The sequence below is a fragment of the Ciconia boyciana genome, chromosome 10 (assembly GCF_034638445.1).
Source record: "Ciconia boyciana chromosome 10, ASM3463844v1, whole genome shotgun sequence".
Taxonomy (NCBI): domain Eukaryota; kingdom Metazoa; phylum Chordata; class Aves; order Ciconiiformes; family Ciconiidae; genus Ciconia; species Ciconia boyciana.
The window spans coordinates 12372429-12389361 of NC_132943.1; the positions used below are offsets into that span (position 1 = coordinate 12372429).

Consider the following 16933-nt stretch of genomic DNA (forward strand, 5'->3'; position numbering starts at 1 on the left):
ACCGGTCACATGGTGGGCACGGCATGTCTGCTGGTATCAGCTAGGTTGTGCTCCCCTACCAAAGCAGCCAGCATTTCTGTTTTACGGAAGCAGGGTAAGGGGAAGTGTCAGATGGAGAGAGAGGTGCCAAGGCTTCCTTGATGGAAGTGATAGACAGGTCTCACACTTCTATACCAACTGTTTCAAAGCCTGATTTTTCAATCACTTTTAATAATTTCTTCTGGATCCAAAATAAATGTGGACAGATGACATGATACCCAGACAAAACCTGACTCTCCCAGTGGGAGGAGGAATATTCCTGAGGTTAGTAGGAACTCAACTTTTAAAGCCAAAGAAAGTAACATTTTTCCTATATGCAGCCATTACATTTCCTTTCTGTGCATCTCCTCCTTCCTGTAAAAGAAAAACACTCATGACTAAGTGAGATCCAATATATATATTTATGTATATATATAAAGTGTGATGCTGGAAGAAGCTTGCTGCCAGAAACCCTGGATGCTTTGGGACCAAAGCTGTGCTGAAATCAACTAGAGCCCTCCATTCACAGCTCAGGGCATCTTCCAAAACCCTGCATGGAGCTGTACCCCAGAGCCCCTCCTGCGGGTGTGAGGGACTTGTGGATTGTACATCAGGGATGGCACAACATGAGAAACGGTCCCATTCCTACCAAATTGACTGGTAGGCTTTTCTCCCAATTGAGTGTTTCACCAGTTCAACAAGAATAAACACGTCATAACTGGCTGTCCACCTGCAGCATGGGGGTAAAGTGTTGCTCACCAAAACCAAGCCAGACAAAAGGCAAAGGGCCAGCTGGCGGCTGTCAAAGGAAGCCAATGGTAGGCAGCAAAGGCACGAGGTGGAAAGCTGAACACAAGATTTTGACTTCAGGTATGTCTGTGGAGACTTGCGAGGCCCTGGGTTTGGAAGGGGATTTGTGCAGACATAGCCAGCACTTTTATTGCATTCATCACAACATCAGGTTTTAAAGCGCTGGTACAATGGTACAATGGTGAGCAATGAAATCACAGCCCGGATTTGCTTTTGGATCTACAGCTGTTTATCTGAATTTTTGGCAGCCATCTCCATGAGCTAAGGTTTTCATTGGGCTCTTTGTTTGGTACCGGCCGGATTCTCAGCAGCTGGAGTCAGCAGCTGTAATTTCACATCGCTTCAGTGAAACTCAGGGAGCTGTTCTGATTTGTCCCAGCTGAAGATCTGGCCCACAGTACGAGAGAGATCACACCATAAGGGAAACAGCTTCACTGGGGAGCAAGGCTGCGGAGCCATCGAGTCTGCCATCTGGCTTTGCAGCACAAGGGGTTGACACTTTAAAGGGAGGAGAGGAAGGAAAGACTCCACTGAGCTGCTACCTGGCTGTGCAACCCTGCACCGCATTTGGGTGGGGAGATAAACCCCTGCGTGGGATCCTTTCGTACTTTGAAGCACCAGTCTTTGCACTGGATAATGCTATGCATTTTTCCACATTACAGCATCTAATGCATATAAATCAGCTGCACCACCGCAACTCTCTAATTCATTCACTGGCACAAGTGAGTCCTAAGTAAAACTCAGCACTTTGCAGATTTGAATCCCCTACACAGAAAAAGGAGAAAAAGCAGCCTTTTTATTTCTCTCCAAAATCCAACACAAAGTATGACCAGAGGAGGCTGTGAGCTACTTGGGACGTAACGTCACAGGCACAGATGAACCTCAAGGTACTTTGTGCAAGACTAGCCTGGACAGCCATCATGACCCCTCTCATATATATTTTCACGGACCAGTCCCCACACTTTGGTGGTTTTCCCTTGGTCTCATTCTGTTGCTTTTCCAATGTGTACCCTTCAGATGCCTGGGGGGACCCACCCCTGTTTGTGGCAGTGCGTGTGCCGCAGCAGAGAAGAGGGTGTTTGCAGGATGCTCAGTGCCGGCTCCTGTGCCGCGGGGTGAGAGCCACCAGCCAGGGAGCTGAAATGGACACAGGGGGAGAGGTTGTGTGGGGGATGGCTGCCAGGCTCTCAGGGGAGAAGTGTCTCCAAAATCCATGGATGAACCCATCCCTTTGCATAAGAGAGGGAGAAAAGCTCCTGCTATTCAGGGCTCTTCAGCATGGAGAGGAGGGTGTGCAACCCACAACAGTTTACCCTGGGCCCCTTTTCTGCACTTACACGTCGGGTATCACGTCACCCTGTGATGTGTCCCAGCCCTGCGGTGTCCTGCAGCCTCTGTGTCGTCCTGACTTCCCTCGCAGAGTAAGGCTAAAGAAAAGCCTCCGAAAAAAACTCAGCAAGAGGGTTGTTCATCAACAGGCATGACCCCAAGCAACCCCCCCGACCCTTGCCGTGCAGCTTGCGGGCCTCCCCATCCCATCACATAGTTACAGAGAAAGCTGAAAGGATTTATTTTTGATAAGCAGGTGTGTGTGGCGGGCAATCACTGAAATAATATTTCAGCTTGTCAGAGCATCTCCTCGTGAGAAGATCGCAATATTATGAGGTTAAGAAAATCTGAATGTGAAGCTGAGCCTCAACATAAAAGCCATGCTATCTGTCAAAGTCATCAACAACCTTGTCGGTGGGATTTAACAGTCAAACTCCCAGTGCAGAGCCTGTCAGCTCTGTCTCCCACAGCAGATAACGCATTTAGCAGCAAAACTCTTCCACACGAGACAAAAAAATTATTTGACCACAGAAGTGAACTTTGGATTTTAGATTCCCCTTTTTTTAATTGGTGATGAACATGTAATAGAGAAAAAGAAAGCTGTAAAACGACTGAAAAACAGATGTAAGTATTTCTGAGTTAGACTGGAAGCTTTTTCTGCCAGAGGACTGTACTTCCTGCAGCACTTCCAGGATTGCATGCCGAAAATATTTCCTAATTTAACAAGTAGGTCTGAAACTTCTACAGAGTAATAGCCGACCTTGATAGCCATTGATCAGAAAGCACTTTAGCATGGAGCAATCCTCTCGTAATCTATGCATAAAAGCTTTTCTGGAGCTCCTGCCATTGCTGAAATGGTGGGGCTGGTATGGCTAGAAGAAAATGGCGCTTCTGCTCAGCCTCCATGTACCCCTCGAGGAAGCAACAGCAGAGTATAAAATCAAAAATCTAAATTAACCAAGGACTAGGACAACCCAAACTGGGGAATGCAAAATGTGCAAAACGAGTGCAAAACTCCTTTGTGAGCAGCTGCGTTCACTGCTGTGCCGTAAGCCACCAGGTAGCTCCATGGTGGGTGGGTGAGCAGCTCTAACGGGGCTCACAGAGATGATACGGCGCTCATAGTGCCTGGGTTGCATTGTGAGCTACCACGCCTAACTGAGAGCGTATGGTCACCTTGAGCTGCAGAGACCTGAGCCCGAAATCTCCCCCCTGCCCCACTGAAGTCAATACAAACTCTTTGCCGTTCCCTGAAAAAACAAAGGTATATCACATGCAGTTTCACGGAGATGCATACCAGTTCCTACAGGAGCCAGCATCCTGCCTCGCCACCCTGCCAAATGCACCGGCAGCACCACTCCGAGGGTCTCTGCGCTTGCTGAGGACTCACTTGCTACGAACAAAGGAATATTTGACCTTTCTGTCTGAAGGAGCTAGCAAATTAGCCCTCTAAACCTGCATCAATTGGGCTGTGTTAAAAGGGGGAGCCTTCATTCTCTGCAGTAAATCTGTAATTCGGTCGACGTGCTGAGCAGCAGGATAAGGAGGGCATCTGACACAGAACAGATGTCAGATTTTATCTTTTTTTCTTCCTCTCCTCCAAGTCTAGACAGCAAGTCTCACGTGCACCCACCTGGGGACACGGCCGCTTGACTGGGCTCGTGGAAATGAGCAGTGATGCACCTTGTGTGGATCACCTGGAGGGACCCAGCTTCTCAGGGGAAAGCCAAGATCATCACTTAGTGACAATGACACCCCACCACAGGCTGGAAGCATGATGCTGAGGGCAAGGGTAAGCTGGTCTGCTACACCCTTCAAACCAAACTCAGACAAAACCAGTGGTTAAACACAGTAAAGTTCAGCAGTGGAGGATGACCGCTTGCCCCAATGTCACGATACAGGCAGCAGAGTGGATCCTGCACTTAGCCCCCCAGACCAGCAGCTGGGAGCCCATTAATAAGGAGAGGGAGAAAACAAGCCATGAATCTCCCCCACCTGCTAAGTCTTTGAGACATTTGAAACACTGTCCTAAAATTCTTTGTTCTTCAGCATTTGCAGGTCATCTCTTTTTTAAACTAGTTTCCAGCTAAACTTTTAATGATGAGTGAGGCACTTGTGTGCTCCCAGGGCAGGGCAAGCCCCTGGGCCTGGCGTGATGCTGAAGGGGAGGCTGCTGGGCTGGGTGCCCCAGATCTCCACCAGCACCCCACTGCTCAGCACGATGAGAGCACGAACCATGCACTCTCAAGCCAAACAGTAGCAAAGAAGTTTAAGATAAGTGGGTCAGCTATGCAAGGCTGCGAATGGCATTTCCAGAAGCATATTGTTATTTATATAGCACCACAGGGGACTTTGGAGATTCAAAGACAAATAAATCATGACAGAGTCCCTCCCTGAGGGGCTTTGTAACGTACAACTCAAACCCTCCGGGATGTTAAATGCCTCCCATGAGGTGCTAAGTGCTATCAACTCCCACTGACTTTAATGGACATAAGGATGCTCAACACCTTGAAAGACAGCACTTTCATATTACTTTCATCTCCAGCAGTGTGTCCACTTACCCAGTTTTAACATAATTAAGTAGCAAATGATAACTATACCAAAGAACAATACTCTGCAAGGGACAGATGGAGGACAGGACCACCTAGATTTTCATCTCTAGCTTCTACACTACAGAGATTTGCTGGGAGGGGATGGACATGTCTGACAGGTTGAACAGAAAAGTGGCCTCATATGACAGTGAAGCAAGACACAAGTGAAAACATCACAACCAAAGCTGAGTTTCAGCAAGCGCTGGGGTAAGACACCTCGCTGCCTTAAACTGTTTTGCTTTGTTTTGGTTTGGTTTTTTTTAACATTTTCATTCGAGTTGCTTTATGGATGTTAGCTGCGTCTTTAGTAATAGTAAACCATCTACAGCACAAAAATTCCTTTCCAAACAGGCAAGTGATCCAGATTGAAGAGATGCAGAGGTGTCCTAGATCTTCAGACTATAAATCTGATTCAGCTGCTGCCTCCAAGCCCAATCTTTCAATTAAATTTTCTCCTTTTATAAAGTTTTTTTTCCCTCCATGAATCTTGTGGCTTTGGCTTCTCTTTGTCTTTTTTTTTTTTTAATCTTTAAATCTCCAGGTAATTTAAGCTGCTTTCCCCATGTAATCTTTGCTCAGGGCATTGCTACAATTCTATAAAAATTTCAACACACAGACAGACAGGTCAATCCTTATAATGAAGCTTATCTTGTGGGAGCTGTAATGTTTAAGACACATAGTCAATGTAATATTTATGTGATCTATTTATTAACACCTTTGATGACTAATAGTGAAGGTTATTTGTGTTTGTTGAGTTTTTTTAATCAAATTACCTACATTTATGTACAGACAGGAACAGGTTATGATGCTCTTCTACCAAGTGGTACAGAACCAACCCTTCAAATCACTAAGCAGAAAAACAAGGTCATTCTAGTATGTCCAGGAGGGAAAATACTGTTCACCTTTTTAGCACTTTTCATTTGAGGATCTCAAAGTGTTTTGAAGAGATCAAGGATGGTGAAGAGCCAGTGTCCATTAAAATCAATGAAGTTACCCTTTAAACTTCAAAGTGATCTGTGTCCATGCCTAAGTCTTACGACCAGAGAGGTAGAAAAGTCCCATCACTGGGCTTTTTGCCATCAGAAAAAAACCCAGAAGAACCTCACTGTGAGCAAAGCACACAGGTGGAGAAGCGGCAACGGCCCCTGCAGCCTACGTGCCTCAAGAGCAGGATCCACCTTCCTGTGCCTCCAGCTCTCCCCGGCACACACACATCATGCACACTACCCTGCTCTACAAGCAGTTGGAGGTGTGAAATACACTGGGACTTTCACATCCAAGTAACTCTAAAAAGGGACAAGAAAACTCTAATTTATATCCATAGTTCCAAAGAGCTTCAAAAGTAAATCCCGTAAGTACAACAGCTGCTTCTAGTTCCAGAGACAGTAATATAAATATAGGTAGTGTCCTAAAAATAAACCTCTTCCCAGGTGGATAGAGACATGAAGAGTTAGAAGAGAGATGTGAGCTTATTTACAGACCAGTGTGAAACAGCAGAAGGCTTTCCAGCCCCGTCACCCTCTGCTTCCCAAAGGACTCCTTAAACATGTTATTGTTTTCACTGGGATTTCATTCCAGTGGGGGAAAACAATCCATCAAAGTTATTCACTTACTCTGCTCTAAAATGCTGCTTGGCTTTATGAGGTAATAATAAACATATTCATATTAAATTTTATTCCCGTGAAAGACAAACAGCAGCAGCACATATAAGAGCAGTTGCTCTGACTTAAGTTCCACATTTTCCCAGTTCACTGGCAAAACCAGATTTCCTTTCCATCTTGCATTTCATACAGGGCCAGATTTCAAATGAGGACTGCCTTTTGCAGGTGTATTTTTGCTTTCTGCATAATTAGGGCACCCCCATTTGTGTGCCACCCTTTGAGAAGGAAGAGCCAGGCTGAATACTTGTGCTTCTTTCTACTTCTGTGTGGCTGCAAATCAAAGACCTAGAGAATACTCTGATTTGCACCCTAAATTCATTTACAAGTTTCAAAACCACAAGAAAAGCTTAGGGCTTCAAAAGCTGTACCTGAGTGCTCTGTATTAACCATCACCTCTTCCATGCAATAATCTCAAATTGCTTTGACTACTTGCTACGTAAATCAAACTCAGGTTTCTGCTCGTATCTTGTTAAGGCAAGCTCCTAGTCACCAGCACGGCTCAGAGAAGGCAGTGAGAGCACTGCTTAGAAACTCATCCAGATAAAAAAAACAAAAAAATAATCAAAGAACATAACTTGCGTTATAAATGTGGTGTACAGGCCACTTGCAAAAGTCAAGAGTTGTGAAAGACAGCCAGACAAAACTGAGCATGCATGTGTGTATATGCATGTGTGTATACCATGCATACCTATATATATATATGTATATATGGATGTGTGTATACATATTTAGGTGTGTGTATATATATGCACACATCCATATATACATATACATATAGGTATGTGTGGTATGAACATGTCAGTTTACCAGCCTATATAAAAGAAGTGGAACATGGCTAGGAGTTGAGAGAGACAATTTTTGGAGATGCTCTTGCATGGAAGGGGCTTTTAGCTTTGCCATCCATACCTGTGAGATATCTGGCTTTCTACAGGACGTGGACTCACTGTGTGTTGCTCTGGCTCCCAGGATGGCATATGCTGTATGTCCAGCAGCAGGTCGCGTTGCATCCGTGGCATGACTCTTTTCGGCTGCCAGCTGATTAAGATGTTGTGACACGGTTGATTCCAGGGGCTGAGTAACGGGGTGCTCTTACATAGAAATGAATTGTCCTTTCCACTGTAACTCCTGATAACTTCAAAGTCCCTAATGCACTTTCACTTAACATCTCTGCAGAAAATGGAAATACCATCCCAATTTTGTAACAGATTTGCTCATGCTATGTACCTGAATACAAGACCTTACTGTAGACTTCTTCCTCAGTATGTGACAAGCAACTGAGCAACAAAAAGCTTTTTGCCACCTAAATGCCTTTGTGTGCTTGGAGAGTGGCTCCAGTGCTGTTTCACAGCACCTGAAGTGGGCAAAATGGCCATTGGTCTTAGAATAACAGAGATGATAAAGTTTTTATTTAAGAGCACTTGAATTTGTTTCTATCATGTACACTAATAATGTTCCATGATACAGGCAGTTGTATGCGTGCTGTGCTCCTCTGAATAACCAAGTTTAAATTTCTATGAACAGGCATAATATATCCTATCTCCCTTACTGCAGAATTCGTCCTTTGTCCATAATATGCTTTCTAGCACTCTTTATTTGGAAATAAAAATGCTTGTGAGGCATCATCTCATTTAATTAGGCCCTGAGAAAGGCAGATATGGCTTGAGCACTGGCTGATAGTCATCTGTCTTCCAAAAAAAACCTGCTTGCAGATATAGGAAAGCTGTTTAAGCGGCTTTGGCAAGGCACACGAGGTAATGTTTACACTTCTTTGTACACAAATCCGTCCTTAGATGTATTTAGGATTTTTTTCAAGTCTAGGAGTTCTGCTATTGATTTGGATACTCAAAGGGCCCCTCTGCTATTGAGTAGGTTTAAAAAACACAGTCCCAAAGGCTGTGCCATGGGCTCACCAGTGTCCAAATACCACTGTCAGCATCTGCAACCATTTGTTGGGTGCTCCGTTTTGAGGTGGAGAAAGAAAGCAGTGCTTCCAGAGCACCCATCTGCAGAGAGTGAGGTGGAGGCCCTTCTTGGCTTAAACCAATGCTGAGAATTCAAAGACATCAAACTTCAACTCATTCTACACACAAGAGGAAAATGCTGAGGAACCAACTATTTCCTATGTTGCGGGTCAAACCTGGCAATAGGAGATGCTTTCAAGCCTCCAGCTAGCAGCTACTCTCATTTCAGAAACTATATAGTTCTACAATGGATTATCCCAGCCACAATTTTCTGAAAAAGAAACAAATCAGAATATATAAAAAGACACAAAGGTCAATAAAACCTCTTTTGGAGTACCCATCAAATGATGTTTACTGTCATCAAAAGGTTATATTTCTCTAAGAGCATTACAGACTGAAGCGGTTTGTGCTGTGATGCATGGGAAGTAACAGGGATGTTGCAAAGAGTCTGTAGATTGGAGAACAGCATTCCACCTTGGGCCATGCAGGGCAGGAGGACAATAAATCCTCCTTCAATCCCATTCACAAGTCTTTGCACATCAGACTAAATCTGACCAATGAGATTGCCAGGAGCAATACCTTAAAAACCTCATCTGCTGTCCAGCTTTTCAATACCCCAGGAGACTCTGCACATCCACCTGGGCAGCAGCCAGTGTCTCTCATTGTCCTAAATGATCCTTTAAATTTTGGTAGCTGAACCACAGGAAAGGAAAAGGGATAAACCTCCTGAATTAAATGGTGCAACTGTGAATGGTAGGGTCACTTCTAAGACATACTTAACAAAATCAAAACACAGGACCTCAAGACATCATTTGGTCTATGCCACCCCCACAAGGTGCAAAAACCTACTCTTTTCACTCAAAAATCCAAATGGAAATAGCTCTCATTTTAGAATGGAGTTGTCATGAATCAGCAGCCCCCTCCTTACCTTTTTCTTGTCTAGAAGAAAAAAATTGCCTCAACTTCAACACAGAAAAGTTACATCAACATCACACGTGTGGAAATGCCAAAGTCAACATTTAAGTATCATGCTGGTACTTAATGAGAAATGAGAGGTCAAAAATGGTCAAAAAATGAGAAATAACTGTGCAAAAACATCTCCAAACACAACACATGAAAACTATACTAAACAGGTTCGTTGTGACTATTGATGGACAGAAGCAGTTTTCAGTGAGGTGTACAACTGTCCTTCTGCCCCAAACTTGCCTTGCTACTGACTCTTGACTTCCACAAGATCGTATCTGGGTTTGGCTTGTTCTGCTCAGGGAAATCATCATTTCTATTTAAACTGCAGTATGGAATTTTAAAGAAAAACTGAGGTGGCACTTAGGCTCCTAATCCTCACCAACATTCTGGGCTCTTTTGTATTGAGCTGAGTGCCCTTCGTTTCCCTTGACTTCAGTGCTGATTGCAGGCATTCAGCACATCACAGGAGATGCTTTTTATTGTGCGCTACTATTGCCTTGAATCCATAACTCTTCAAAAGCCCAGTGCAAAACAAGAAGGCATGGGTGTAGTTTGTCCTAAATGACATTACAAAGAGATACAAGATGACTATAACTTGGCCCCCCAAAAATTCCACAAAACCCAAATCTGGTTATGTATCTATAGCCACCTCCCATGTAGCAGCAGAAAGAAAGGAGTGCACACAGCAGAGAAGCAGGACAGAGTATAGGAGAATACCTGACTGCATCCCTCAAAAGGAGGGAGGACGAGTGGATTGCAACTCCTGGATTGGTGCAGCTACAGTCTAACCGCAATAAACACAGTCTAACCATAATAAAAATAAACACGATTTCCAGAATCCCTGACAATTGACCCCAAGGCATAGGAGAAAAATCCTTGCATTTAAATTAAGCATGAAAATGCAAAAGTACAAATCTCTTCTGCCATAATGCATGGGAGCATAACATATCTGAATACCCAAGCATCAATTAAAAATCAGACACTTCTAAGTGCATCAACCAGGTAGAAAATACGCCTGGATTGTCTGTGCTCCTCTGAAAAGAATGCCCTGTCCACCCTTAGTAAGGCTCATTTATTCATTTAAAGAAATATAATCTTAAAAAGCTTGCTCTAGCCTTTGATCTCCAGTCATTAGTACAAAAGGCATTTGGAGTACCACTCAGGCTTAATTAGCTTGCTCCTTTTTTATACATGACCTCAGTCACACTCTAATTAATCCATTTATAGTTAAAAATCTATCAGTAAAATCCCATACTTCATTTTTAAGACAACTTCAGAAATGGATCCACTCCTCCTCCTAATTTGTTGCACTACTAGCAGCATCTACCCCTCCTTTGGACAGTCCCCCTTTCCCACCCAAGAAAAAAAACCAAAAAACATACACCTCCAAGGAGTAACTGAACTTGGATCACCCGGAAACGGGGCTCCTCAGTACACAGACTAAAAAGGAAATATAAGCCTTATTTTGTAAAAAAGGAGAACTATGAAAAGCTGAACTCCACCTCCTGTATTGCACTGAGCCACTGCTGCACATAATGCGGAGAGCTGTCAAGAGATTTAATTAGGATACAAAATCCAGCAATTTAAGAATTCTCTCTCCTTAGAACATTCTTAGGGATTTGCTCAGAATTAGAGGATGGTTTAAACATTAAAGGGGTTTTTTTCCCCCTTTAATGAGATCAGCTGCATAGTGGAAAATGAGACTTTATTTATCTAAATATCACATGAAGAACTGAATAATTTAATAACCTCTCTCAACTAAATCCAACCCAATATATTTACATATCTTTTTTCTTTTGCATATAAAATGCTTATTTTGCATTTGACTTCCAATGTATAAACAATTCTTAGCTTTACAAACCTTAAAGATAAATAATTAGAATTCTGTATTAAAAATCAACTGTTATCTTTGCTAGTGATAAAAAACTATTTCAGTTTATACTTATATTCAACTCTGAAATCATATGATGGTTATTGACCCAGGCTAGATGTCTTAGTGAATATTTCTGGACATAAAAAAACTTTCACCTCATTTAAAAGTGTTATGTACCATTCTAAAATCAATTCTTGTCCATTTTAGATAAAAAACAACACTGGGAATCAATAACAGATAACACCCAATTGATCATCAGGGACCTAGGAATGACTGAGTTATGCATTCAGTTAAATACAGTTTTACAGAAAACTTTAACATTTCAAGGTTTGGAAAATAATAATGAAGTATTGGAAACATTAAAATCTAGTACATCCATGTCCTTTTGATACTGCTTTATCTATCACCAGGGCCAGATTCTGCCACCCTTGTAAACATTTACTGTCTCAGTGGAATGATCCATTTAGTTTAGGTTAATTTAGTTCAATAAAGTCAGTGTAATCAGTTCACACCCAGGATTAAGAAAAGGACTGAGTATTGGAAGAAAAAAAAAAACAGGAAGATTTGTTTTCTTCTTCTGATACATGAAAAAGAAATGGGTGTGGAAAACTGGGATCTAATCATTCGGAAGGACAGGCGGACCAAAAATAATCAGTCTAGTTCATTACCTAGAAATAATATTTTAAACATTTTAAAATACAAATATACTTGGATTAGTAAAAAAAAAAAAAAAATCTCTTGCATCCAGCACAAGTAAAGTAGCTTTACTTAACTAATACTAAAGCAATTTTACAGTGCGGGTTTTCTGCACTGTAACTGAAATCAAATTTGCATCCTTAGCAAGTTTGTTATAAATCATGAATGAAAAGTAAGTTGATAAATAAAAATAAAGTTGTTTGCTATTTTCTAAGTGATTAAAGCCTAAAAGTTGAAAATATGAAAAAGAAATTTGAAGCTATATAATTACTTACATTTGTGTACAACGTATTCTCTTGCTGGCAAAAACTCCCAGATTTGGTGTAAATTATGTACTTTGGCAAATCATCATGTCCTAAAGTTTACTAAATAATATCAAACCAAGCCTCACTCGTAAAAAGATCAAAAGGTAAAAATGAAAAACAAAGACACCTCTCATGTTAATTATAGAGACTAGATGGACTCCTCGGTGTGATGACATTAAGGGTGCATCTGCCCACTTTGGTGCGTCTCCTCTCCCCGTGTAATTCTGTGGCCATGCATGAGCTCAACAAATGGAAAAGCTTAATTTGTGCACAGCTGCCAGTGTGCACTCTGCTCGCCAGTCACTCTTTCTTAGCAGGAAAGCACATATTAATATTTATTAAGGCCCTCTAATGGCGCTGGCCTATTTGTGTGCCTCCACTTCAATCCATGGTTGCCTCACAAGAGCACGGTATGAAATAAATCAGCACCCCATTTGCAATATCTGCTTCCCTGACTGTAATATATGGTTGCACATTGTGGCAAAATGCAAGCTAGGAGTCTTCCACCTCAAGTAGCTTTTCCTTTTCAGCTGCAAATAGCACATAGAGTAGAACGGTGTGGATCGCTGCAGTCTCTCACTGCTTCCATCCAAGTCAAAGATGCTCCTTGATCAAGTAAAGCAGGAGAAAAGTGAGTGAGGGAAATCAAGTAGGTTGCAAAGATGCACTGCACAGAAAGCAGTAAAGTCCTACCGCATTCTGCGGGCTCGGGAATACATTCAGTCGTGGGTTTCGATAACTGGTTTTTCCAGTTGGCACTGGCACACTGGAGTGTTTCTAACTTCTGAGTTCCTGCTGAGCCTTGGCTTTGCACAGGGCCGCGGTGGGTGCAGGCTCTCCCTTCGCAGCAGGGTGCTGGAAGACAACTGTAGAGGCCAACACCGGTGGTTTTCCTTCATCCGGTACAAATGGCTTACAACAGAATCAAAGGAGAGTACAGAGAAATGGAGCGATCTAGGGGGCAATTAATCTTATTTGAAGGAGATGTCTAAAAAAAATCGGATGCATCACTCTCTAAAAGTGTCTGTATCTCTTAATTAACAACAAAGAGATTCCCGATTAGCCCAGATGCAGGTGTAAACGCTGTAAACTTCTGAAGTAGGATCCATCAATCCCACCCACAGCACCTTCAGAGAGCTGAGGTGCTTGAGTGTCTTTGAGTTTCCTCTACCTGGAGTTTTGCCATTAGCAGCAAGCCAACGTGTTTAGGCCCAATAGCCCAACGCACGCTGATTTACAGGAGCGAACATTGCAGAAAACAGCACAGGTTTCTAACTATGGCATGAAGGAAGATTTTCAACAGTTTAGGCAAAAGCCAATGGTGTAATGACTGTGCATATATTTGAAACCTCTCCTCTGGCTAAGCTAAGCTGCTAAACTTTGGGTGTCTAACACATGGTAGACACCCAAGTGCACTGTGCATTGCCTGACAGTGTGGTCACCAGCGCAGCAACGAGCTCTGCTTTCCAGCAGCCTCACATTTAGAGATTTGTCTGCAGGTGAGTAAAGTTAGACTGCACTTGGGATGAGGGTCTGGGCATGTGGGACATGCCAGCCCCTCCTTTGGCAACCTCTGCTTGCATTAGATGGAGCCTGAGGACTTAACGCTTCCCAAAGACAAGACAATCTCTAAAGACAATACACAGAGTAGGAGAAGGGAAGGAGCACGGTCCTATTTATGCCATGAGCAAACTGCAGTATTGGAGACATGAAAAGCTGGGAATGAAACCACCTCAGTCCAGCATAGTCATGTGTTCAAGTAAAGGACTGTCCTTCCTTTCCAAAAGAAAAGGGGAAAAAAAAGGAAAATTCTAATAAATGTTTTCTTTAAAAAGAAAGTACTTGTATGTAAGAGTATAAGTAGTGAGAACAGAGCATCAGTATTGGCATACAGATCTTTAAAAGATGGATGTTCTCAGGATACAAATAAGGAGCTGACGCTTTCCCAGCACTAGCACAGCAGAGTCTCAGGATGAACTGCAAATGAGACCATGTTATCAGTAGTTCACCACCGATGCCAGGTTCTCATAGTCTGCTTTTCATTTTCATCAAGCCTACTTCATTACCATGGCCTTGATGCAAATTACAATAAAGTCATCAGTCTCTAGACAGATATACAATTTTTGTTAGAAAGGCGATGAACCCAGTTCCTGTTCCTGCAAACAATTATGCAGTAAGCAGTCTAATTTTCTACAGATGGCTTAATGAGGCTGCATATGCGTAAAAAGTTACCCATAGGCATATTTGCAGTAGAAAGGCCATGGTTATCTCTTAGCTGCAGGGTCTTCCAGAGACCCAAGTGATTACCATTGTTGAGAGCAACAAAAGCAATGCTATGAATTCATCATTAGAACAAATACATCGTAATTGTGCTCTAATAGTTACACCTGGTGCTAATATTCTTAATGATGGAGCATCATTTGGGGGAAAACTTCCTGCGCTGTGTGGTGACAGGTACACCAGCATGGACATAGCCAACCCATGCCTCTGTGGTGGCTGCAAAGTTCAGAGAGAGCTCAGATACCAGGATGGCATCGGTGGCCGAGCTGCAGAGCTGCAACCGCACAGAGGTAGCCAGAACACTTTAAATCCTTTCTGTGGGACCGAGGTAGGGATGGCGGGAATTAGGTGGGACCGTGGAGGCCAATATTCACAGTGTAGCTGGGGACCCCATCACCTGCCCACACAATGTCACCTCCTTCATGGAGAGACCAAGTTGCAGCCTGCCTCTTCTCAGCTTCAAACACATCTCAAGGCTCTTGGCTGTATGAAAATTTTGGCACTGAGCTGGTAGGGAAGTATGGCCACCTCTGTGGGAACAATCACCCCAGGATGGTGGGCTGTGGTCAGGTAAGGGCAGCGTCAATGCGATGGGGACACCAGACACACCTTTTTCACAGGAGTGGGAGTGCTGCTCATGGGGGAAGCCCCAGCATCCCGGTAATGACCCCAAATGCAGGCCATGCCCAGAAGTGTCCCAGGGGACAGTCAGGACATTATCTTGACAACCATTACGGTCTCCCTTTGACTGCAATGGGATGTTTCCAGGAGCAAGTCTGGCGTTACCATTCCTGCATTTCCTCGCTGGCTGCTCTCAGGTGTCTTTAGACTTTTTGAAGGCTGAGCACATTTTATCTGCTGTAGCCCTTCATTCTTTAGGACAGGCCAGCTGTGATAATTTCCACCTCTCCTATATAATTTTTATCCAAATCCTGACCGCAAATTGCATGGGAATGCATTTTCTCACTGTCAATAAATGTTTTCCTTTGCTGCTGTTTAACATGAAGGGACATCTCACTGGGCATGAGAAACAGGAAATTTTATCAATTAGTCACAAATATGTTACTTGCTTCCACCACAGTGGGACCAGGATGACTGAGTTGTCACAAGTCAGAGACAAGGCAGCCCCAGGTACCCTTGGGTGAGGCTGAGAGGCTGGAAACTCTTCCCTTGCAGTCTGCACGGAGCATGGACCCTGCAGCTACCCGGGAGCTGAGTAAGGAGTACATGGCCCAGGGATCTTCAAAGAGATTTTGAAAGGAAACAGCTGGTGTTTCAAACTCCCCTGCGTGTTTCTGAAAAGCTGCATGAAGCATGTAAAAGGAAAGGAAATATTTGTCTTTGAAAAGAAAACAAAAAGTCGTTAAAATCTTGGCAGATGTGACAACACACAGGAAAGTAGATAAAGTAGTTCTTAGAAAATATATAACTTAATATTTGTCCCATTTAGGTGCCTAATATTCCGAGGCTCCCACATTAGACCAGGAGCCAGGAAGACTCCCTGCTTTGCTCAGACAAAGACCAAAGACCCTGTAAGGGCTAAGGGGATGAAGTGGGGACTGTGAGCTGGAACATACCTGTACAGGAAAGGATAACAAAACCCACCCAAAATCTGGGGGAACCCCATATAGGAGACAGTAGAGGTATGAGAAATGCTGCCGTATTTGTATCTGCAATACAGTTGTACTGCAAATACCTTGAGAAATTGGAACTGGAAGAGACTGATTGGTAAGTCCAGTGTTAACAAAAATAGCAACGTAAAACACACACATAAATTGGAAAGTTGTTCTGTTATGTAGAACAAATAGATCTCTTGGCTCCAGACCCAGCACTGTTGTCAAAATAATTATCAGTGAGTGAAGCAGAATCTATGGTCTGTTACGGAGATGAGAAGGAACCTCTCAGGGACCATTACCAGCCCAGGGTTAGACCTCATTAACCCTAGTTAAGCCAAGGGGGGATTATGTGCTGCAAACCAGATCTGAATTTGGCTTTAGGTTTACCACTTGTTTACACAAGTGGATCAAACAGAGCCCATTTCTGCTTCCCAACACCCTCACTGTCCACTCCATGCTTCCCTGGGAAAATTCTAATAAAATAGCTGCGCTATTCTGCATTAGCACAGCACTTTTCGATCCCAGTCAGACTGGTCAAAGCCCAGGTCTCATGTTCCTCTTCAGACAAGTGTGGTCCCCTGCCCACCTCAAAGGACATGCCGGCAGAGTTTGCCCTCCTGGAGTCTGCAGGAGCTGGGGAGCAGCCAGTTCCTCTTGCCTCCTCCTGAAGCTGGCGTAGATGGTTTGCCCATGACATGGCCATTTGTTTGAACTCAGACTACACAAGTTGTATTTGATGAATAAACTAAACACAGGTTGCTAAACTAAAACAATGCTCTTTGCTGTTGAATAAATGGTGCCTGGCATGATTTTGGCTTGGGCTGAGT

At 43.3% G+C, this 16933-nt stretch overlaps 1 protein-coding gene across 2 annotated transcripts in view; it reads right to left on the reverse strand.

The window, feature by feature from the left end:
• Nucleotides 1–16933, reverse strand: part of KALRN (kalirin RhoGEF kinase) — a 534671-nt gene that overhangs the window by 396659 nt on the left and 121079 nt on the right. The window lies entirely within an intron of this gene.